Below are 24590 nucleotides of genomic sequence, written 5' to 3'. Positions count from 1 at the left end.
GACTAATGTTATAACCTATTGTTCACTTTATCAGTTGCTACTTAAGATTATCATCAGCAGATGTACCATTATGTAATATCAGTGTTGTATAGAACAGATTTCAGATGTTCCATCAAGTTAGCTAGATAACCAACTTCTTGCCTCAACATGAACATGTTGCTTGGAACTGCATCCAAGACTTTCACCCACTTTTTAAGTGAATAAAGGAAGAGTGAATAATGTGTAAATGATTGCTGAGTTGAATAGAAATTGATATTACAATGTATAATGAGTGTTAATGAGTGTTGAATGGACAGATGGGCACATTTCACAGCAGTAGTCTGTAGATAACGTAGACATGCACACACACACACTAAAGTTTTTTAGTTTTTTTTAATTTCCATGATGAGGCTTAGGACATCACAGCTGGAGGAAGAAAGTGCAAAAATTAAAGTATTTGAAGAAGTGTGTGCAGAAAAGGAGAAGAATGCTGGGACAGCCATGTGAGGAGCAAGAAAGTAGAGTTTACCAAGGAGTCAAGGGTGATGTTACCAAGATGCCAGTCAGCTGCATTTGTGAAGTTCTCCAAGCACCACTGCAGTAAAATTTGAGAATATTTTAAATGTTTTTGGGAGAACATGAACTGGGGACTCATGTTTTCTTTTTAAAAGTTGATGGACAGCGAAGGAGGTTGTGCAGGAGTTTGTTTTAGGCAATGCTTGGAAAAGGGGACTGGTCTGCCCTTAACTGGGTGCAAGACACAGGAAATACACAGAAGAAGCTTTCTACAGGAACTCCCTAAGGTGGGCACCAGTCTTGCACTCCCACTACTGTAGGTCATCAACATCAAAACAATACCTGGAGCCTGTCTTCCAGTCCACGATTGACCTGTATAAAATGTACCATTGTGCTGGTGAGGAGAAGATGCTGAGAACATAATCAATGCAGGTGTTCTCAGAAGAATGTGGCAAAACCTGGGACTTTACCATCCAAAGAAGGACCAGTGTAACACCTGCTGCTCCTTCAATGCTGGTAACTTACCAGATAATGAGTTGCAGGACCATTTTCTTAAAAAGGAAGAGGCCCGTGCTGCAAAAGTGCAGGACAGAAATTATGCAAATGACAAGATCATGGTTGTCTACATGGTTCTGCGAGCCCTCCTCTGCCCCAGACTGAAAGCTTCGGCTCTTTACTACAAGACAAATCATGCCATCCACAACTTTTAATTTATGACATGTCTACACACAATGCCATTTGCTATGCCTGACATGAATTTGAGGGCGCTCTGTCTGCCAGTGAGTTTGCATCCTGTCCCACCGATTTCCTCTCTGAGCATAAAGAGCATGAGAAGTACATTTTGTGGAGTGATGGTTGTCGGTACCAAAACCACAATTCATGCTTGGCAACGCTCTTCTAAAATTTTCCACAGATATGAAGAAGGTAGTCATTCAGAAGTTCCTTGAGAAGGGGCACACACAGATGGAATGTGACTCAGTCCAGTGTCATCGAGAGGTGTCTGAGAAACCAGGAAATCTAAATCCCAGCTGAATACATTGCCCTGATGAAGACTCAACCCGTATGAAGTCAGAAATGGGGACCATAACTTCTTCCAAGACCACTGTCCATGATATCAGAGCCATCAGGTAACTATCAAATTAAAATCATGTCTCTAGCACCAGCCCAGGTCAAAAGTCATGATGGTTCATATTTACATGCTGTTAAATCTGTAATGTAAAATTATACTTTGTATTGAATGTTAATTGTTTAATGCTGCTGTGTAAATGGTGGGTGAGTCCTCCCAGGTGAGTCCTCAAACTTGCGCTCTCTGGATGTTCTTCCTCCCCAGCCCTCTGGCTAGCAAATTCAGCGGAGGAATTCCCGACCAGACCCACTACGGTACTAGTTACTCTGTACTGGAATAGGTGCTCCATAGGTGCCGGATATCACAGTAACCCCCTATGATGTATTTTCTGCGGTGCGGTCCCCCTGTCAGGTGGACCCGTGTCTCCCTTGGGCAGTCCCCTCTGCCCTGGTCACTGTGTTTGTAAAGCTCCTCCCTCATTTGGCAGGGCCTACCACCGCACCACTTCCATGAGTGGCGTAACAGGCCCACTTGACGTATTTGTCGCATGATCACCTCCCCAGCCTGGGTAGGATGTGGTCCCCGCGGGGTCTTTTCCACCTGAAAGAATACGACTGGAAAAGAACGCCAATGTGTGTTATAGCTAGATGGTCCCAGCCGCATCTAACACTCTATGATAAGAAACACAGAGAGAGAAAAGGGCCGTGGCTGGCACGGCCTGCTCCCATGATTGTCACGTAGCTTGTTCCCACCCCTCAATTGAAATCCTTGGTCGGATGCCAGGAACCTAATAAAAAATACAATATGACGTCTTAGTGTGGTGTTGGGGAAGGTTACGTGCAGTCTGATGCCCATGCTCCTTTGGCATGCTTGCTGCACCAGCATCAGCAGTTCACGTAACACGGTTCAGTGTAGGTGGCGCTATTGAATGGGGACCCCTTGAGTCACTGCAATCAACACAACGACGAGTGAGTGACAGAAGAGGAACGTCTAGGTTACAATGTAACCCTGATGGAGGGAATGAGACGTTGTGACCCCCTTGCCACAACACTGCTTCTCAGTGCAGAACCTGACTGAACAGATGCAGAATCCCTGCCTTTTATTCACATAAGTCCGGGGGTGGGACATGCAAATTCTATTCGCCAATTTGGCATTGGCCTCCTTCATATTCAGAGGTATCCGAGGCTCCCGAAAGAAACCCCTTGTGTCATTACAATCGACACAACGTCTCGTTCCCTCCATCAGGGAGCGGGGGTTACACTAGTAACCTAGACGTTCTTACAACAGATTCTAACATGACAGCCGATTGACATGAAAATTTTACATTTTAAAGGAAGAATAATACCTGAAGGAATAAAATCATCATCTTCATAACTCTGTTTTTCCTCTGCTGTGGTTTCTCCACTCATCTTCATCAGGTTCCAGCAGTCCAGCAGCTTTACTGAACAGACCTTCACTGGTGTCTGCAGCATCTGCTGTTCATCATCATCTCTCTGATGTTCCTCTGTTGTGATTTCTTCTTTAATCTCCTCATGCTTCACTTCAATCTTTACTGCTGTCTGCAGCATCTGATGTTCTCCATCATCTTCATCACTCTGTTGTTCCTCTGCTGTGATTTCTTCTTTTATCTCTTCCTGCTTCACTTCAATCTTCACTGGTGTCTGCAACATCTGCTGTTCTCCATCATCTTCATCACTCTGTTGTTCCTCTGCTGTGATTTCTTCTTTTAGCTCTTCCTGCTTTACTTCAATCTTCACTGGTGACTGCAGCATCTGCTGTTCTCCATCATCTTCATCACTCTGTTGTTCCTCTGCTGTGATTTCTTCTTTTATCTCTTCCTGCTTCACTTCAATCTTCACTGGTGTCTGCAGCATCTGCTGTTCTCCAGCGTTACAGACAGAAGTCAGAGACTCTGTGGAGGTTTGATCACCCTGATTACTGTCACACACACTCTCCTGAGCAGCAGTAGAACAGAGTAAAGTGAGCTGTGAGTCCTGTGTGTCTCTGGATCTCTGTTCAGAGAGTTTGTCCAGCAGCTGCTGTGGTGTGGACTGATCTCTGCCGCTCCACACTGAATCCTGACATTCTGTGGAGGTCCCATCAGTCACACACACTGAAGATTGACAGGAAACCTTTTCCAGCTCCTGACAAACACAACACAATCACATCTGTACCATTCATCATCACAAAGTCACAGTCATATAAAATAATTTCAAAGCTTACAATCTCAAATTTAAAAAACTCAAAATAGATGATTATAAGATTTCAGTCAATGTAAATTCATTCAAATCTAACAAGACTCTGGAAAAGACAAATAAACGATGTGATTCAGGTAAAGGATCAGGGTCCGAAATTAACACCCACCAAGAGCCAAATGCGAGAACATTTTCATTTTGGTCTGTGAATTTTGTAGTGTCACATGCCACTCTTGCGGATGTTTTTGCTTTCTATCAGTTTGGTAGCTAGTACAATAAATGTAAACACGTTTTGTCCTCAAGTGGGATCTGTAGGCCTACAGTTTCAAATGCTGTGCATCCATTGGCGCGTGGCGAGCGCAGGTGGATTCAGTGCTTTTTATCCAGACTTCAAATGATGATTGCATGCATTCATAGTGGCAATTCCGTAGCTGTGTAAGCAAACTTTTGATAAATGAACACCATTTGTATACTTTGGTCATTTTAAAATAAAGATGGCATTTTTCCAACTGTAATCCCACATATTTAAGTTTACATCATTGAGTGTGAAAGCTAATAGTAGAGAATACACACTGACTTTGTATATTACAAACTCACCCTAAAGTGGCAGTTGTCTGGCAAGGTGAATGGTGCTGGGTGGATTTCATCTGCGCCATTGGACACGTACTGTTAGCAGTAAATCTCGATGCAATGTATAGGACTGTTTATGCCACCAAAATGCAGGAAAGACCACTCTTGGATTTACAGTGGATGTGACGCATCTTATCATATGGCTTGTTGAGCAAGTAACCGCAGTCATAGCGTGTGTGGAGGCTTCACGCTTAATTAATAACAAATTAATTACTTTATAATGATATGACAACGTGTAATGTAGTGTTTTGTATACATTCCCTTTTTTATTGATGTTTTAAATCCGTATCTTAAGTGCTCCATGCAGAGTGTAGTCTCACGTGTCAAAACAAACACCATACTGTGTGCGTGGTCATTTTGAAACATTATCTTTGAAATTGTATTACTGTGAAGCACTTTGGTCAACTCTGTTGTTTTATATGCTATATAAATTAAGTTCAGTTGAGAGATTAAAGTGCAAATGCTTTGATTTAATTATATAGATATATAGTTTACACATGCTGCATGTTTCACAGTAGATTAGTGCTCTCAATATATGTGGAGTTTCAGGTGTATGAGCAGTCGGATCGCATCTCTTCCACAGTAAGATTGCAGACTTCAGCGATTTTGTCATATATTCCCTGTCTTTGTCTACACTTTTATATTGAAATTCTTGTTTAGTTCCCCGTTCCTGTTTCCTGCGTTAATTTTGTAGTCCTTTGTAGATTTATTTAATAACTGTACCTTGTTTTATTAAATGCTGCCTGGTGACGCCATAGAATAAGTGTAATATCTGATATAAAGAGGACTGAAATGCGGCTGCGATGCCCACACGCCGCCACCCTCCGCATACCTGGGATGGCCCGCTCTCAAAATTGTTCTGGCGGATTGTGAGGATCAACTTTGGGTTAAAAATTTCCAGATGTCAACGGTTTTGTTCAAAGAATTGTGTGCCAAGGTTGGACCTGTCATTGGGGCATTCGCATCAAACTATCGCACACTCATAGCACACGCACAAATGGTCAAAACTTGTCATTGCGAAACTCTAGGAAAACTCCTTCTTCCTATCACATAAAATTTAAAGTGAATTTTGATTGTTTATTCGCATATCAAGTGTTTCCATTCGAAAATAGTTGAAAAATGAGAGTTACTTCATTTAGTTTTGTTGTAATAACTGAATAATCTGAAAAAATTTTACATTTTACATGAAACAATACAATTCGTTAAAAATACAGATCACTTTTAAATGAGTACGTTTATTAGTCTCATAAGTCTGTAAAATCCATGTGTGAAATGCAATAAAAAATACATTGTTTATTTGTCTTATATGGCTGGTAAGAATTCTGACTGGCTTGGCTAGTGGGCAAAAAAGTTGTTTTCGGACCCTGTAAAGGATGAAATGAATGTTTAACCTGTAAACTGTCTCTCTCCATCAGTTATGTCTTCATCACCTCTTTCTTCAACTCTCTCATGATGACAATCTGAACACAAACAGATCTGTAAAACAAAACAACTGTTTCTGAGATTATATAAATATAAATATGTCCTTTGTGTTTGGTTTTATTTGACTTAAAGCAGGAATATTGTTGGATATTTTTAGGATAGTTATAATGATGTAGAGAGAACAGAAAATAGATTTTACAGGTGTACTTTTAGTCTTTAATCATTTATTACAATTATATATTAATATACTTAAACATATTATATACTCTGCATCTGTTTACTGAGGTACTTTAACTTGGGAATTAACATTCCTTGCATTTGAACATCATATTTTGGAGCAAATTGGCGTAATGTTTTTAGACAAATGATGTTCATTTCCATTGAAGCAAAGAATTGTGGGTTGTGAGTGCCCACGAAGGATACACCTCATACATCCTCCGAATTCCATTGAAAGTAGGTCGCATTTGAAGGCTTAATTCAAAGTGTCCTATTCGCTTTTCTGAAACGAGACAGTCTCGATGACGTATACGGCCGATAAATGTGACCTCCGGAGGACACGGCCTTTGAAACGAGACACAGCCAACATAAAAAAAAAACATATTTTTCTGACTGGTTCAACTAAAGCGCATATGCGTACACGAGTTGACTGACAGGTGATGTCTGAAACTATAATGTGATTGCACCTTTTACATTTAAGGTGGGACTTTCTTTTCAACATCCAGACCATTGGCCGTTGGGTGTTCAGATTTAAACTGCTGTTGTGCTGTGTATTCCCGCCAAGTATTCCTCACATTGCTCGCACGAGTTTGATTTGTGTAACGTGAACCTGCGAGTATCTTGAACCTCAGGAAGAGGGGCTTCTACGACAATGTATCTTTCCGCCATCAACCATGGCCGATATCACAACGACTGCTGCTCTGTATCAGTTGTGGAAGTCCCAGATATGTTGGCATTGTGTCATACAACTCCGGGTGCCCACACACCGCTACAACCATTTTCTCATCCATTTTTCCTGATTTCTTCTGCTAGTACGTCAGTGACATCCAGACAATCTCAATGCTGATAGGCTTTCGTGACACCGCGTTATGTGAATATTTTCTTGAGTTTAAAATTTAAACTTGCGCGAACACGCGAATGAAGCATTTTTCGCTTCACGTCATTCAGTTCATTCGCGTCTATTTGTGTCTTTGCATTGACTTTGTATGTAATCGCACTGCGCGAACACGCTCAATTTGCGTTGTATGAGAACGCACTATTACACTAGGCCAGGGGCATAGCAATCATTTCAAAAGTGAGGAGGACAAAATATTTAGCGCAAGGCGAAAATAAATGTACAAGATATATATTTTTAGGGCTGTCAATCGATTATAAATGGTACTTTAATGAATTACGCCATTGACCAGATCATTTTAACTTTTGAATTTGCACATTTAGACATTTGCTGTAAGAACGGCCTCTGAAAAAGTGAACTTTGGTTTTACTGAATGTGAGGGGCACACATTCCACTGCATCCCCCGCGTATTCTACGCCCATGCCCAAGGCCTACCAAACAAAATAAATAGCTAAATTATTGCGGTGTCTGATATATAATGTAATCGATATGTAATCATATAAGTAACTTTATCTCACATCTCCAGTGATGTTATCTGTATAAATTACAGTGCTTTGTTGCTCAGTTGCTTATCTTATGTTTGGCAGGTTCTGATATGGGTTATTAGAATGTTATTTAGAATGTTAATCCTGACCAATAGTCGTCGCTCGTTCACCGACCATTAACCGTTAACTGACCAGAATAGAACGTTAAATTAGAATTAAAGAGGGCACGAGTGTCTGTGAGCCATTACAAAATATCAAAAAACACATTTGTTTTGTTTTTTTCATAAGGGGATTATTTTATGCGCAAATAGCAGCACATGAGGATTCACACATCGTCACATATGCAGCGCTGCTGTGAACGGAGTCAAACAGACGAAATAAAATAGATAGGCATACATGAAAAATATTTCACTTAAATAATTAACAGATTAACAAAACGAAAACACACATTGAATCCTCCGGCGTCGAGTAGAACCGGCATAAAAACCCGTGTAGGACAATATTTGATCATTTATAGTCGCATTTTTCAGACCTCACAATAAAATAAAGAGACCAGGCCTACCTCAGCCCTCAGCACAGCGGACAGCTTGTCTACTGGTTTTTATTCAGAAATAGCAACATGTCGACATGCTGTGGGGTTAGTCTGGCGCGCAGTCTGTTATCCGCGAGACCCGCAAAGGAGAATATGGTTGCACGTGTGGACACGCCCCCATCAGTTGATTGATATGCATGGCATATTTTTATTTTACCAAGCAGCAATCTGTTTTTAATATTTTTAAATTTTTTTACTGATTAACTGATAGTATTAATCTGTCAAAATTCTTACTGTCGGTTGCCAGTTAATTATAATCAACCCTATTTCTAATGCAGCATGATTTAAAAAAATAACAAGTGCATGTTATACATACACCAGCCAATATTGTGATTGTAATGGTGATTCATAATGATTAGTGACTTAAAACAAAACAGTTTTGTTATTTTTAATGAATATCTTTAATTTTCCTTCCCTGCAGGGGCTGTACATTGGGGTCAATGAACTGACTTATGGAGAGTAATTGGACTTCTGATAACAGGAGCAAAATGAGATGACATGCATCAAAGTTTAATATAATGTACAAACGAATGTACTGTATGTGTCCACCAAACAAAATAGATGTCGACAAGGCAATACAAATTTAGGAAGAATCTAGAGAAGGATGGATCCCACACCATATTCACATCAGGTTAGTGCAATCTTGTAGGTTCTGTTTATATTGACGAATCAATCGATATATCTGTGTATTCATTAGTAAACATGTCATGTTCCACACATCTAGAATAATATCTTACCTTGACATGTCATAAAGCCATACTGTGTATAATTTCACATGTAATGTCAGAGTTCTGTCAAGTTGAAATGTTGCCTGTGCAAAACAATGGACTGTATGGGATACAGTCCCTTTTTTGAAGATCATTTCAATGAAGCAAGGTTAATGCTACCAGAAGTTGTTGATTCTCCAATAGATGTCAAACAAAGAACTGCCTAGTGCACCAAACATCTTTTACTCATTTGTTCCTCACTCCCAAGGGTATTTGTTCACCCTTGAAGTCTGTCTTGGCAAAAATTAAGCCAAAGAAATTGTAAGTTTCGGTTGCATTTGACTTTTTTTCTTCCTATAAGCCATTTATGAAATATCTATTATATTTATCTCTCACTCTCTGTCTGTACAGACCAGAAAACCTGTCTAGTGCACCAAAGATCTTACACACATTGGTTCCTGACATCCAAGGTGGTTTCATATGCCAAGTTCAAGTTCTGCCATGGCCAGCGAAGAGCCCGGATCGCAATCTCATTGAGCACATCTGGGACCTGTTGGATGTGAGGGTGAGGGCTAGGGCCATTCCCCCTAGAAATGTCCGGGAATTTGCAAGTGCCTTGGTGGATGATTGGGGTAACATCTCACAGCAAGAACTGGCAAATCTGGTGCAGTCCATGAGGAGGAGATGCACTGCAGTACTTAATGCAGATGGTGGCCACACCAGATACTGACTGTTACTTTTGATTTTGACCCCCTCAACAGATCGTTCCATTTCTGTTAGTCACATGTCTGTGAAACTTGTTCAGTTATGTCTTAGTTGTTGAATCTTTTAATGTTTTTAAGAGGGCTGACGGCATATTCACTGTTCTCTTACAGTTATTCATGTTTAATTATAGGTCAATTTAATATTTACATGACCTCAGCTGCAAGTTTAAAGTTAATCATAACAGAGATTTAAATGTTAAATTGATGTTAAAGCACTAATGTATTCACAGAAATATATATATATTTTTTTATCATATATGTTTCTGGAGTTAATTGAACTGCTTTAAGCACAGTTGCACAATTAGGATTTTCTTAAGTTATAGCACCCCCTAGCTTCAAAAATTGACGAAACTCGCCATGTAACCTTAGAGTTTTCTCTCGTCTATGTGTACAAAGTTTTGTTAAGTTTGAAAATTGTGCTCACAAGATACAACCTAATAGGTCATTGTAAGCCACGCCCCAAAATATATTTGGAACGATTTGACATATCACAATTCTTTTGATAACTTTTTGTCAGGAGGTCTGTTTATTATGTATGCCAAGTTTCATGTGAATTGGAAAAACAGCCTATGACAAGTTTGAAAAAGTAGGTTTTTCAAAAAGTATTTGTGATAAAATTTTCAAGCAGGAAATCCATGTGACCATATAATTGTGGAACACTGGTGGATTCAAAGAAGCAAATTTTTTTATTAAGCCTATACGGTTCCAGAGTTATGAGCAAAAATGCAAAATAGCTAATTATACTGCTACCGTGTGGCCGATTGTCACAAAATTGTATATGTGGCTTCGAATTGACATCCTGTTTGTATATAGTAATATTCATAACCATCGTCCATTCCTCATACGAGTTATAAGGTGCTACCAATGTATAGTGGCGGCCATTTTTGTTAATTTGTTGAATCGATTTTTAAGAATATGTTAGCATTTGAACCAAAGAAGATACATATTTAATTTGAACTTTTCGTCGCCCAAACGGCTGCAAAGTTATGACAGTTTTTTTTGTTGTGGTGCCCCCCCCCCCGGGTGGAATTGTATGAAACTATGCTGACATCATCTAAACTTCCTGCTGACTATGTGCACCAAGTTTGGTTACATTTGGAGTTTGTGATGAGTAGATATTGAATAATTACTCAAAGTGTGTTAAACCGAAGGATTTCTATTGTTAATATCTTCAGAACGATATCACAAATCGAAATTCTTTTTATAACTTTTTGTCTGGAGGGTCTGTAGATAATGTATACCAAATTGCATGCCGATTGAACTAACGGTCTAGGAGGAGTTTGAGAAAGTAGGTTTTTCAAATAATTCAAAATGGCGGAAAACATTATAGATGGAAATTAAATCAGTGATATACATTCGTAGGGCTTGACTCAAGGAATCAGAGGAAAAAATATGAGCCAAAACGCAAAAGTGTTTATCAGAGCAACACCTAGGGTCAGATGGGTGTGCATACCTGAGTAGTGAGGGGGATTTGGGATCATCCTGCCAATTTTGTGTCTCCATGACTCACAGTCTCTGACACTTTTAGGGCAGAAAAGAAAAAGTAGAATAAGAAAAATAAAAAGAAGTAAATCAGTACAATTACAATAGGACTCCAGCAGCTTCGCTGCTTGGCCCTCTAATAATAAAAATCCTAACAAAAATAATAGGGTTAAGAAGCTTAAAAGCTGGCAGTCAAAAAATCCTTAACCAATAGCCATAAAAGGGAATGTGAATTACAGTATGTATGCTACATTTTTGACAGTAAGCATGTGCAATGGCAGTTGACACATGTGAGCTTCGACTGCTAAGCGATACTGGTCTACTTTGCTTCAGGAGTTTAGATGCATAAAAATGTTTTACAGTGTTTCAGACAGGAGTTATACAAATGCAGGTCTCTCCTTACTTCCAAACACACACACTCTTGATGTGCACACAGGATTCAAGCAGTCATACAGCGAATTGGATATCCAAAAGCAGAAGTATCAAGATAAAGGTGAAATGTTGTTGGAATAAGACAAAATTTGAAATATGGTAAATGGTCTGCACTTATGTAGTGCTTTTTTAACCTTAGAGGTTACCAAAGCGCTTTACACTGTGTCCCAATCACACTCGCACACCAATGACGGCAGAGCTGCCATGCAAGGTGCTAGCCTGCCATTGGGAGCAACTTGTGGTTCAGTGTCTTGCCCAAGGACACTTCGGCATGTGGAGTCATGTGGGCCGGGAATCGAACCGCCAACCCTGTGATTAGCAGCCGACCCGCCCCTATAAAATATAAAAAAGGTCACTCAGTAATAGATTTTGGTCTTTTTTATTTCAATTATTTCATGTACAATAAGCACACTATACATTAATGGACTTGTTAGAAAATGCTTTAGGCCTATTTTGCAGTGTTTTAATGTACTCTTTTAAGCAATCACATGGCCAGTCTTGAATCTTGATTGATTTTTGGAAATTAAAACGGTAATAAAACGGATACATTCTCATCCATATAATAGACTGACCAATACAGTATTGCAGATACCAATAACTAAGGTGATGGAAGAAAGCTAATGACATTTAGCCTTGTTAATTACATTTTTATACACATCCTTTCTATTCATTCACCAGCTGAATGGTTTTGAATATTTAACCAATGATGTTTTTATTATTATTCACCAGATAAAGTTAGAGACACAATGTGGAAACCAATCACAAGTGGTCTGCCAAAATGCACTGCTGTCCGGGGCATATTCAGGATGCATTAGCATTTCACACCTCAAATGAAATGTGAGGTTTTTGATCACCTCCTTAGTGATCTGATCCCAAAACAGTTTGAATTCCATTTCCACCTGTATTTATCGCTTGCCACTAGGGCTGGCCGATATATCGAATATTAACGATATAATCAAGACTTTTGCTGACTGTCAAATTGACCAATAGGGTGAATTTCGCGATGATTTTAATGTACTTTCATCTAGCCATTATGTTTCATAAAGAGCGCATCAGTAGACTAATTTCACGATACATCAGGGCTGCACAATTAAACAAAATAACATAAAAATGGCAAGTTGGTCATATGTGATTATAATCCACAAAAGGCTGTGATTTGGTGACTGGGTAGCTCAGCAAGTATTGACGCTGACTACCATCCCTGAAGTCACGAGTTCGAATCCAGGGTGTGCTGAGTGACTCCAGGCAGGTCTCCTTAGCAACAAAATTGACCCGGTTGCTAGGGAGGGTAGAGTCACATGGGGTAACTTCCTCCTGGTCGCAAATAGAGGTTCTCGCTCTCAATTGGGAGTGTGGTAAGTTGTGTGTGGATCGCAGAGAGTAGCATGAGCCTCCACATGCTGTGAGTCTCCGTGGTGTCATGCACAACAAGCCATGTGATAATATGCATGGACTGACGGTCTCAGAAGCGGAGGCAACTGAGACTTGTCCACCACCACCTGGATTGAGGTGAGTAACCGCACCAACACAAGGACCTACTAACTAGTGGGAATTGGGCATTCCAAATTGGGAGAAAAGTAAAAACCAAAACAAAAAATCTGTGTGCCCACGCAATCGCGCCGCTCTCAGATAAGTTCACATGCATTGTGAAATCAAAGTAATGCAGGTTCAAGCATTCGAGCAATTCCAAACATTAGTAGCCACTACAATATATTACACAAATCTACAAACGCAGCACAGAATAACAGAAAAGGAGATTACGACATTTCAGGAAATGCAGAACATTGTGAACTGTCAAATACACATTGTCTTTTCTGTGTCACAATAAAAGCTCCTCGTGAAATTGAAGTAAATACTGCAGCACTTTCAGTGTCAAAATAAAAGCCCACAGGTGAAGATGAAATGGGACAGGAATATATTACTTTTGTATAACACAAATCTAACAATCAGAATAATAATGATAATACAGCATAATATTATAATCAACCTGACGTGTCCCACAGTAATAAATTAGTATCATGCAATGTTGAACTGGGGTTTCAAATATAAGTCAGGGAAGTACTTTTGCACAGTAAAAATATTTGAAGGTAAATAATGCTTTGTATTAAGCTACTAAATATCATTTTGTATGAAATATAAATGAAAATGACTTAATTTAATTCTCCATTGTGTTTATTTAATGAAAAAAGTATGACTTCATTTTTATTTAATGTCTTAAAAATATTTAATCTACTTGCTACAATGGCTGTTTGGATGAAATTATGGTTCCTCGAACAAAAAAACAAGAGCAAATATATTATCTAGATACATATATTGAATATCGTTAGGCTGAAAAATATTGAGTAATTTTTTTAAGATATATCGCCCAGCCCTACTTAACACTTGTGATCGGATCACCAAAAACACATCTTAATACCAGGTGGAAACAAGGCCAAACTTCATCACTACAGGTGATTTTAGCAAGTGACACTTCTTAAATATTGCTGCCCTTTCGGAAAAAATCCCATCTTTGGGATTCTCAGAATTTTTCGACTATTTACTTGAAGCATTGCACCTAAAGATGAACTTCTCTCTGTGATTACTTTAAGAAACACCTTTTCATATGAGTAACTACCTGATCAGCTCTGCTGAAACTCTTCCCACATAAAGAGCAGTGGTATGGTTTCTCTCCAGTATGAATTCTCTCGTGTCTTTTCAAGTGCTCTAACCGAGTGAAACTCTTTTCACAGTGCGAACACTTATAAGGTTTTTCTCCTGTATGAATTCTCTCGTGTTTTTTCAAGTTATGCAATGAGGAGAAACTCTTTCCACAGTGTGAACACTTGAATGGTTTTTCTCCAGTATGAATTCTCTTGTGTATTTGCATGTTGTATGACTGAGCAAAACTCTTTTCACAGAGTGAGCACTTGTATGGTTTCTCTCCAGTATGAATTCTCTCATGTTTATTCAGAGTTTCTGACTGACTGAAACTCTTTTCACAATGTGAACACTTGAATGGATTTTCTCCAGTATGAATTCTCTCGTGTCTTTTCAGGTGTTCTAACCGAGAGAAACTCTTTTCACAGTGTGAACACGTATAATTTTTTTTCCCAGTATGAGTTCTCTCGTGTGTTTTCAGGTTTTGTGATTGAGAGAAACTCTTTCCACAGTGTGAACACTTGAAAGGTTTCTCTCCAGTATGAATTCTTTGGTGCTCTGTCAAGTTCCTGGCTTTAATAAAGATCTTCCCACATTCAAAGCACATATGAGCCCCAACACCAGTATGTATTTTCTGGTGCTCTTTAAAACAGGACTGGCGTTTGAAACTCTTTCCACAAAAAGAACACTTGTAAGGCTTCTCTTTTGTGTGCATTTTCAGATGTTTTTTTAGATACTGTGCCACAACAAATGTTTTCCCACACTGATCACATTCAAATGGTCTTTCTCCAGAGTGACGGTGGAGATGATCTTTGAGATGGCCTGTACATGCAAAACTTTTTCCACACTGATGGCACGTGTAAAGCTTCTCTTCTGTATGAACTCTCATGTGTATATTAAGACGGCATTTATATGCAAAACTCTTTCCACACTGAGAGCAGGTGAAAGATTTCATGGCTGCTCTTCTTTGATACTTTTTTGGTGAGAAATTCTTCTTAGTCTTTGAGCCACTCAAAGATTTTTCTCCAATTGTGAAATCTTGATGTTTCTGATACTGAAGTTTCTCCTTCACTTCATTCAGTTCTTGACTTTCTTCTTTCACTTCCATCAGCTCTACAATGAACACAATAAATTGACAAAAATCAATTAAAGATCCAACTGAACTGCAAAATAATGGCAGAACACAACGTCTACTATATCTTTGTGATATTCACTGTGCAAAACGTACATATTTATACCATCATTTCTGACAGATAACAGCATTTCCTGATTATAGACATTTATATTGAATGTGAGCCAGTCACAAAGTATTTTGATTGTTGTACTGTAACATCACTAATCTCGACAGAAAACTGTGTGATTAACGAGTTAACAAACTGTAATCGATTCACAGCCCTATCAGTCATACATAGTTTTTTTTCATTTTAACCCTTTAATGTTGCATGGAATTTAAAAATAACAAATTAAGCAGAAGCCATAATCCAGAGTCACTTACACAGCAGAACTGTAATGACTTTGGAAACATTTTTAATAAAAAGATGTACCTCTTTAACCCTCCTATTGCGTTCAGAATCGCACACACCTTTTGCATTCACAGGTCAATTTAGACTCAGTGGAATTCAATCTTATAAATCATTCATTACCTCATGGTTTTTTGTATCTAAAACTATATTGTACATCATTAATAACTTCTTAACTGTTCATACATGGAACAGACTGATATTGTTGGCATGTTAACTGACAAATAAAAAGTTATTAAAGGGGTCTTTTTTTTTAATATAGTTTCATTTTCTTAATCAAGATGGGTCCCCTTTCCTGTTCATGAGTAGTTAGGCCACAGACAGTAGGCCTTTTGTCCTTCTCTCTGTCTGTTTATGAGCCAAGTGAGCACCAGTGGGCAGGGGGGGTGTGTGATGATTTTAAAACAGGCGTTGATGTTGTTGCTGTAGAGATGTTGTCTTGAATTAATAAATACCCCAAGTGACGTAGGGTTGTTGTGGAAGTAGATAATGGGGCTGTAAAGAGATTAATGGAAAGGTGGCGGCGAGAACCGGCTTCATGATATAAATAATATTTAATAATAAACTGAAACAAAGACAAAACACACATAGGTGTCGGACAGCTGCCCGTAAATCTCTCTCTCTTTCCTACTGCAGTCTCCAGTCGGCCTTTATCCCTCACTGAGGCTTGATTAGCCGGATTAGGGGCCGGGTGTGTAGCATCACGACCCGGCCCCGCCCTCCACCCTGTCACAGCGGTGTTTTGGCAGCTTGGTTTCAATAATTAATTTACATTTTTAGAATTTTAATAACAAGATGGCACTGCAGATGGCCACCTTGGTGTGGAGCTCTCCAATTCTTTAGTTGTTTTTGTTTGTCCTGTTGTTTTCCTTGTTTATTTCCGGTGAGTGTGTACATCCCGCCACAAGCGTGCGTGAACGCAGTGCTGCAACAGCTGGCTGATCAGATCACAGACACAGAGCCTGCTGTGACTGCACTGACTGGAATGTTTTTGAGGCTGCAGACAACAATCTGGACAAGCTCACAGATACTGTGATATCATATATCACTTTCTGAGAGGATATGTGCATTCCTACTAGGGCTGGGCAATTAATAACATTTTATTTTCAATTACGATTTTGACTTCCATCTTTCATGGATGTGTCATGTTCTCGCAGTGAGACAACGTTGCGGTTGCGGCTTACTTTCGTTAGAAAGCACGCCACCCCAATGGCTCCCTACCTCGGTCCTTCTACGTACGGGTATGAGACCAGCACGGTGAGCACTTGGGGCGATTCAGGGACCAAAATGGGACCATCTCCACCGGGTAAATCCCCACGGACCTCCCATTCCCCGGCAAGCTCGTTTGCTCCGGTTAGGCGCTCGGATTAGTGCGCTGGCTCGTCCCAGGGCGAGTTCGACCTCTTGTTCAGTGCCCGCGTAGGTGATGAGCTCTCACGCGCAGCATCGGAGAGCGGGCTCGTCCAGTCTGACGTGGAAACCTCCGCTGGGCTTCCCCTCACGGGTGTGGTCGCCCAGTCACAGGCGGAATCGACGGAGGAGCAGCCAGGGTTTATTGGTGATACACCCAGTGGACAAGGCGCTCGCGGTGCACCTATGCCCACGGAGTGCTGCCACCTGGAGTGGGCGCCCGAAGCTGCTGTCCAAGGCCTGTAGGCTTACGTCATCCCTGACGACCAGGGCCTACGGTGCCGCTGAACAAGCCTGCACGCTATAGCTCTCCTTCAATTACACCAAGCCAAGGCCCTGAAAGAACTGCACAAGGGTAGTTTCGCCCTGGGATTGATGCTGGGCTGACCGACTTCACCCTCTGGGCGACGAAGGTCACGGCCCGGTCTCTCGGGTGGACAATGTCTACTTTGCTGGTCAGGAGCACCACCTATGGCTTAACCTGGTCGAAATGCGAGAGATCGACAAGACATACTTCATGAGTGACCCCATCTTCCAGGCCGGCCTATTCGGTGACACCTTCAGAGACTTTGCCTAGCAGTTCTTGGCGGTGAAGCAGCAGACGGAGGTCACCCAGCATATCCTGCCCCGGCGTGGCTCAAGATCCCGCACCTCGTTTTCATGTTGCCAAGGGCGTCTCCCTGCGGCGGCTACATCCCTGTGGCCACGCCCCACCGTCAAGCCCCCCGCAGGAAGCAGACGCCACCCGTCTCATGGCTGCCTGCTAAGAACAAAACTTCTCAGCGCCCCTGAGACAGGCGACATGGGGACAAGAAGACCTACTATCCTGGATCTGTAACACAGACCGATCATCCTCCGGAGGAGGGCCGGGAGGAGAATCTTTTGTCTCCCTTTCATTTTGATGTAGCTGCAGTACCCAAACATTCAACAAAAGAGCAGTTTCCTCATTCCCTGGGTCACAAAACCGGTGTGTATGGCCGTCACCCCGACCACCGATTCTCTTTGGCAGGTCCAGCGCCCCGGCAGCAGTTTCCCTGCGCACCAAGTTGTGGCACAAACATACTCAAACCCAGACGGTTTCGACATACCGTGTGGACGAAGCACCTCCTACCCCCACCTTAACTGATCCACTGGTTAGTAAGCCGCAAGGCTCCAACTGCCCGTAAGTCTGACAATATTGTTCCCTTGGTCCCCCTCGCCCAGAGCGTGGCTCGTGCTTTCCAAACTGTCGCGATGGCTGACCCAGACCGTCTGACTCGGCTACTTGATTCAGTTCACCAGGCGCCTGCCCAGGTTCAGCGGCGTCTACTTCACCGCGGTGAAGGGCGAGAATGCCGCTACCTTGCATGCGGAAATCACAACCCTTCTGCAGAAGCGTGCGATAGAACCTGTTCCTCCAGCCGAAATGAAGGGGTTTTACAGCCTCTACTTCACTGTACCAAAAAAAAGCGGTGGGTTGCGGCCAATCTTGGACTTACGAGTACTGAACCGGGCTATACACAGTCTACCATTCAAGATGCTGATGCAAAGGCGCATTCTGCGTCCAACATCAAGATTGGTTCGTGCCGGTAGACCAGAAGGATGTGCAGTTCCACATCTCCTGCGGTTTGCATTCAAGGGTCGGGCGTACCAGTACAAATTCCTCCCTTTCAGCCTGTCCTTGTCTCATCACATCTTCACGAAGGTCGCAGAGGCTGCCCTTACCCTGTTAAGGGAAGTGGGGATTCACATTCTCAACTACCTCGATGACTGGCTAATCATAGCTCTCTCTCGAGATGCTTTGTGTGTGCACGCGGACCTGGTGCTCGGCTAGCCGCCTGGACTACACAAGTATGCATTCACCCCAGTAAGCCTGCTTGCACAGACCCTGTGCAAGGTCAGGGAGGACGAGGAGCAGGTCGTCCTAGTAGCACCCTACTGGCCCACCCAGACTTGGTTCTCGGACCTCACACTCCTTGCGTCAGCCCCTCCATGGCAAATTCCCCAGGACCAGACCTCTGGAATCTCCATGTCTGGTCCATGGACGGGACGCGGAAGACCTCAGTGGCCCACCACCTGCCGTGGCAGACAACATCACTCAGTCTAGGGTCCCCTCTACGAGGTACCTGTATGCCTTGAAGTGGCGTCTGTTCGCTAAGTGGTGTTCTTCCTGAAGCGAAGATCCCCAAAGATGCGCAGTCGGCTCAGTGCTTTCCTTTCTGCATTCCACCTTGAATGTGTACTTAGCTGCTAAAGCCGCACACCATGACACAGTGAACGGCAAGTCCTTAGGGAAGCATGACCTGATCATCAGGTTCCTGAGAGGCGCCAGGAGGTTGAATCCCTCCAGACCGTGCCTCGTTCCCTCATGGGACCTCTCTGTAGTCCTGCAAGGCCTACGAGGGGCACCCTTGAATCCCTTGGAGTCAGCAGAGTTTAAGGCACTCTCCTTGAAGACTGCCCTCCTGAAAGCTATCACCTCCATCAAGAGGGTAGGGAATCTGCAAGTATTCTCTGTCAACGAAACATGCCTGGAGTTCGGTCTGGGCTACTCTCATATGATCCTGAGACTCTGACCGGGCTATGTGCCCAAGGTTCCCACGACCCCATTCAGGGAACAAGTGGTGAACCTGCAAACGCTGTCCCAAGAGGATGCTGACCCATCCTTAGCGTTGCTGTGTCCGATGCACACTTTTTATTTGGATCGCACGCAGAGCTTTAGGGTCACTGAGCAACTCTTTGTCTGCTTTGGTGGACAGCGGAAAGGAAGTGCTGTCTCCAAACAGAGGATCACCCACTGGATCATTGACACCATAACTATTGCTTACCAAGCTCAGCATGTGCTGCTGCCCCCTGCAGGGCTACAAGCCCATTCCACCAAGAGTGTAGCGGCCTCCTGGGCTCTGACCAGTGGCGCCTCTCTAACAGACCTTTGCAGAGCAGCGGGCTGGGCTACACCCAACACCTTTGTGAGATTCTACAATATCCGGGACGAGCCAGTTTCATCCCGTGTCTTTGCAGGAACGTGCACGTAAATCTGCGTCATCCAGCCGAGTAAATCGCTTGCACATAGCAACTTTCACCCCTAGTGTCACATCATCGACACAATGTAGAGTGAGTGACAGATTGGAAACATCTTGGTTACTTCCGTAACCTCCGTTCCATAATGGAGGGAACGAGATGTTGTGTCCCTCCTGCCACAACGCTGAACTACCCGCTGAAATGTCCGGGACCTTATTCTTGGCTCCTGAATGAGCGGTATGCAATCAGGACGTTTCCATGACAGGTAAACACAATGTTTAAATTCCATGACTTTTCCAGGATTTCCATGACTTTATGAACCCAAATTATTATCTAATTCTCCAGGATCAAAAATTACCTGAATGCATTAGGAGGGTTAAAAGACAACCAAGCAATTTTAAAACATCTATAAAAACAATGAGGGAATTTTTAGCAATGGCGTATATATTTGGTTTGAATATTTAAAACATTTAAAGTGTCACTGCTTAATTTCCCCAAGCATTTAAGATAAAAAAGATCCTACATTTCATAACACATTACACAGTTTCAAAAATAACATAGCATACTCTTAATTATTTGTACACTGTGTCATTTCAAACGTTCTTCTCTATCAGAAAATTCTGAATAATTCTGGCTCACTCCTGTCTTATTTACATTTCTATGGACACTTTTAACATCTCCATTGAACACATGACTTATCGTAATGTATTATTGTAAGGCATTGCGTCGACTTGAGGATTTTTACATTGAAAGCTTCACGTGAAATCCACGGGCTAGAATTAAAAGCCAGTGCTTTTTGACGCACCTCTTGAATGATAAAACCTCTTTCTTACAACAGATTCTATCATGATGTAAAATTGACATGAAAATTAAACTTTAAAGTAAGAATAATACCTGAAGGAATAAAATCATTATCTTCATCACTCTCTTGTTCCTCTGCTGTGGTTTCATCTCTCATCTTGATCAGGTTCCTGCAGTCCAGCAGCTTCACTGAACACATCTTCACTGATGTCTGCAGCATCTGTTCTTCATCATCATCTTCATCTCTCCGTTGTTCCTCTGTTGTGATTTCTTCTTGTATCTCCTCCTGCTTCACTTCAATCTTCACTGGTGTCTGCAGCATCTTCTGTTCATCATCATCTCTCTGTTGTTCCTCTGCTGTGATTTCTTCTTGTATCTCTTCCTGCTTCACTTCAATCTTCACTGGTGTCTGCAGCATCTTCTGTTCATCATCATCTCTCTGTTGTTCCTCTGCTGTGATTTCTTCTTGTATCTCTTCCTGCTTCACTTCAATCTTCACTGGTGTCTGCAGCATCTGCTGTTCTCCAGCGTTACAGACAGAAGTCAGAGACTCTAGGGAGGTTTGATCACCCTGATTACTGTCACACACACTCTCCTGAGCAGCAGTAGAACAGAGTAAAGTGAGCTGTGAGTCCTGTGTGTCTCTGGATCTCTGTTCAGAGAGTTTGTCCAGCAGCTGCTGTGGTGTGGACTGATCTCTGCCGCTCCACACTGAATCCTGACATTCTGTGGAGGTCCCATCAGTCACACACACTGAAGATTGACAGGAAACCTTTTCCAGCTCCTGACAAACTCAACACAATCACATCTGTACTGTTCATCATCACAGAGTCACAGTCAAATCACATCATTTGAAACTTACTTACAATCTCAACTTTAAAAGTTCATTAAAATCTAACAAGACTGCTCTGGAAAAGACAAATAGACACAGTGATTCAGTCAAAGGATGAAATTAATGTTTAACCTGTAAACTGTCTCTCTCCATCAGTTTTGTCTTCATCACCTCTTTCTTCAACTCTCTCCTGATGAAAATCTGAACATAATCAAAAAGAAACAAGACAGAAAAAACCCTCTTTCAGGTATGAGTTATGATATAAATATAAATGTGTCCTTTGTATTTGGTTTTGTTTGACATAAAGCAGGAATATTGTTGGATATTAGCATATAACATGCTTTATTTAACATATAATCATTGAACGCCTTTAAAATCTGCTTTTGATTTAACGAGCTCATATATCAGATATTAAACATGATATTCTCAGATTTCTGATTGTTTCTCCTGAAACTGAATATTTTAAAGCGTCTGTCACAAAACCGCCACATAAGACCGATAATAAGATTATTTTACGATCATTAGAACAAAGACAGAAAAATACAAACATATGAAAACGAATATAAATTCACAAATTAATTCAAACACACTGAACATTTACCGACTGAGAGCGCAAAATCTTCTTTCTTTTTCTTCTTCTTGTTTAATGGCGGGTTTCCAAAACAACTAATGGCGCTTTCCCGCCTCACACTGGACTGGAGTGTGAATGTGTAATATTCTTCTTCTCTTTGTTTTTTGGAGGATCGCAAACCCTTTTTAAATGTCCATACCGCCACCTAATGTACAAGAGTGTGTATCACCATGTCACTTAGCTCATATTTTATTATTCAATCTAGAGCATTTTAAAAAGGTAAAAAGTGCCCTCCTGATCTCTCTTACCCCTTCTTCCTCCCCTTCTGCTCACAATACCCCTTTTAGATCCCAGGCCCGTCCTGCTCCTCTTACTTTGTCATGTAAGTTTCTTCTGTCAAATTCATATATGAAACAATGCATGACATGATCTACACTTTCTTAATCTCCACATTTAGTGCACTTATGCTTTTATTTATTTTCCCTAGAATCGACAATGTACTATTTAATCCTGAGTGATCTAGTCTGAGTCTTGTTATTATTATTTCCTCTGTTCTGTTCTTTTTTTTATTAGACCTTAATTTTAACTGATTTTTGAATTGTATAATATCTCCTTCCTTTCAGATTCTTCATCCCACTTTTCCTGCCAAATCTCCATACCTTTATTCTTAACCATATCTTATGTGCAATTTCAGAACCTCCCGCCAGATATCAGCAGTTTTCGGTGGAACTTATATTACAAAAAAGGTATCTGATTAACGACAAATGCATGAATATTTGAAAAAATATATCGTAAAATCAGATTATAGGTTGATCTCTAGTTTTTTCTTCACTATTGTGAAGTACTATTGTGTAGAATTAATGTAAACACAGATGGCTACATATTCAGTTCAATTTTATAGTTGAATTTGCAGTCATACCTGTAATCTATTCTTTGCCCTTTCCTCCAGTCTCATCATCCTTAATTTCCCATTCTTTTTTCTAGCAAACATTGGGAAAAATAACAGATATTTAATATATAAAATATATAATAGTTTTTTCCTCAACTCTATAATGAATATTACACGCCACCCCATTTGCCTCATCCATATTTTAGCGTTATACACAATTCCTAATAGGAATTGTGCATCATGCCAAAATTGCAAAAGGAATTTTTCAAAATTACTAACTGCATAAAAAAAAGGTATAAATGATTTCTGGTGACCTGAGACCATGAGGTGCATGTAGTAATATACAGGTGAAACTCGAAAAATTAGAATATCGTGCAAAAGTTCATTAATTTCAGTAATTCAACTTAAAAGGTGAAACTAATATATTATATAGACTCATTACAAGCAAAGTAAGATATTTCAAGCCTTTATTTGATATAATTTTGATGATTATGGCTTACAGCTTATGAAAACCCCAAATTCAGAATCTCAGAAAATTAGAATATTGTGAAAAGGTTCAGTATTGTAGGCTCAAAGTGTCACACTCTAATCAGCTAAACACCTGCAAAGGGTTCCTGAGCCTTTAAATGGTCTCTCAGTCTGGTTCAGTTGAATTCACAATCATGGGGAAGACTGCTGACCTGACAGTTGTGCAGAAAACCATCATTGACACCCTCCACAAGGAGGGAAAGCCTCAAAAGGTAATTGCAAAAGAAGTTGGATGTTCTCAAAGTGCTGTATCAAAGCACATTAATAGAAAGTTAAGTGGAAGGGAAAAGTGTGGAAGAAAAAGGTGCACAAGCAGCAGGGATGACCGTAGCCTGGAGAGGATTGTCAGGAAAAGGCCATTCAAATGTGTGGGGGAGCTTTACAAGGAGTGGACTGAGGCTGGAGTTACTGCATCAAGAGCCACCACACACAGACGGGTCCTGGACATGGGCTTCAAATGTCAAACGTCTTACCTGGGCTAAAGAAAAAAAGAACTGGTCTGTTGCTCAGTGGTCCAAAGTCCTCTTTTCTGATGAGAGCAAATTTTGCATCTCATTTGGAAACCAAGGTCCCAGAGTCTGGAGGAAGAATGTAGAGGAACACATTCCAAGATGCTTGAAGTCCAGTGTGAAGTTTCCACAGTCTGTGTTGGTTTGGGGAGCCATGTCATTGGCTGGTGTTGGTCCACTGTGCTTTATTAAGTCCAGAGTCAACGCAGCCGTCTACCGGGACATTTTAGAGCACTTCATGCTTCCTTCAGCAGACAAGCTTTATGGAGATGCTGACTTCATTTTCCAGCAGGACTTGGCACCTGCCCACACTGCCAAAAGTACCAAAACCTGGTTCAATGACCATGGTATTACTGTGCTTGATTGGCCAGCAAACTCGCCTGACCTGAACCCCATAGAGAATCTATGGGGCATTGCCAAGAGAAAGATGAGAGACATGAGACCAAACAATGCAGAAGAGCTGAAGGCCGCTATTGAAGCATCTTGGTCTTCCATAACACCTCAGCAGTGCC

At 41.2% G+C, this 24590-nt stretch overlaps 1 long non-coding RNA gene and 1 pseudogene across 1 annotated transcript; both read right to left on the bottom strand.

Moving 5' to 3' along the window:
- LOC127625049 (zinc finger protein 208-like) overlaps positions 1–24590 on the bottom strand; it is a 632925-nt pseudogene that overhangs the window by 580987 nt on the left and 27348 nt on the right.
- LOC127625057 (uncharacterized) lies at positions 21449–22227 on the bottom strand. Its single transcript, XR_007968249.1, has 3 exons — positions 22183–22227; positions 21714–21782; positions 21449–21557 (listed from the first exon to the last, which is right to left on the bottom strand). It is a non-coding gene; the product is annotated as an uncharacterized LOC127625057 (long non-coding RNA).

Source organism: Xyrauchen texanus, chromosome 31 (genome assembly GCF_025860055.1).
Source record: "Xyrauchen texanus isolate HMW12.3.18 chromosome 31, RBS_HiC_50CHRs, whole genome shotgun sequence".
Lineage (NCBI taxonomy): Eukaryota > Metazoa > Chordata > Actinopteri > Cypriniformes > Catostomidae > Xyrauchen > Xyrauchen texanus.
The sequence above is the reverse complement of the archived record's forward strand: the minus strand, read 5'-3'. Positions and strand labels throughout refer to the sequence as shown.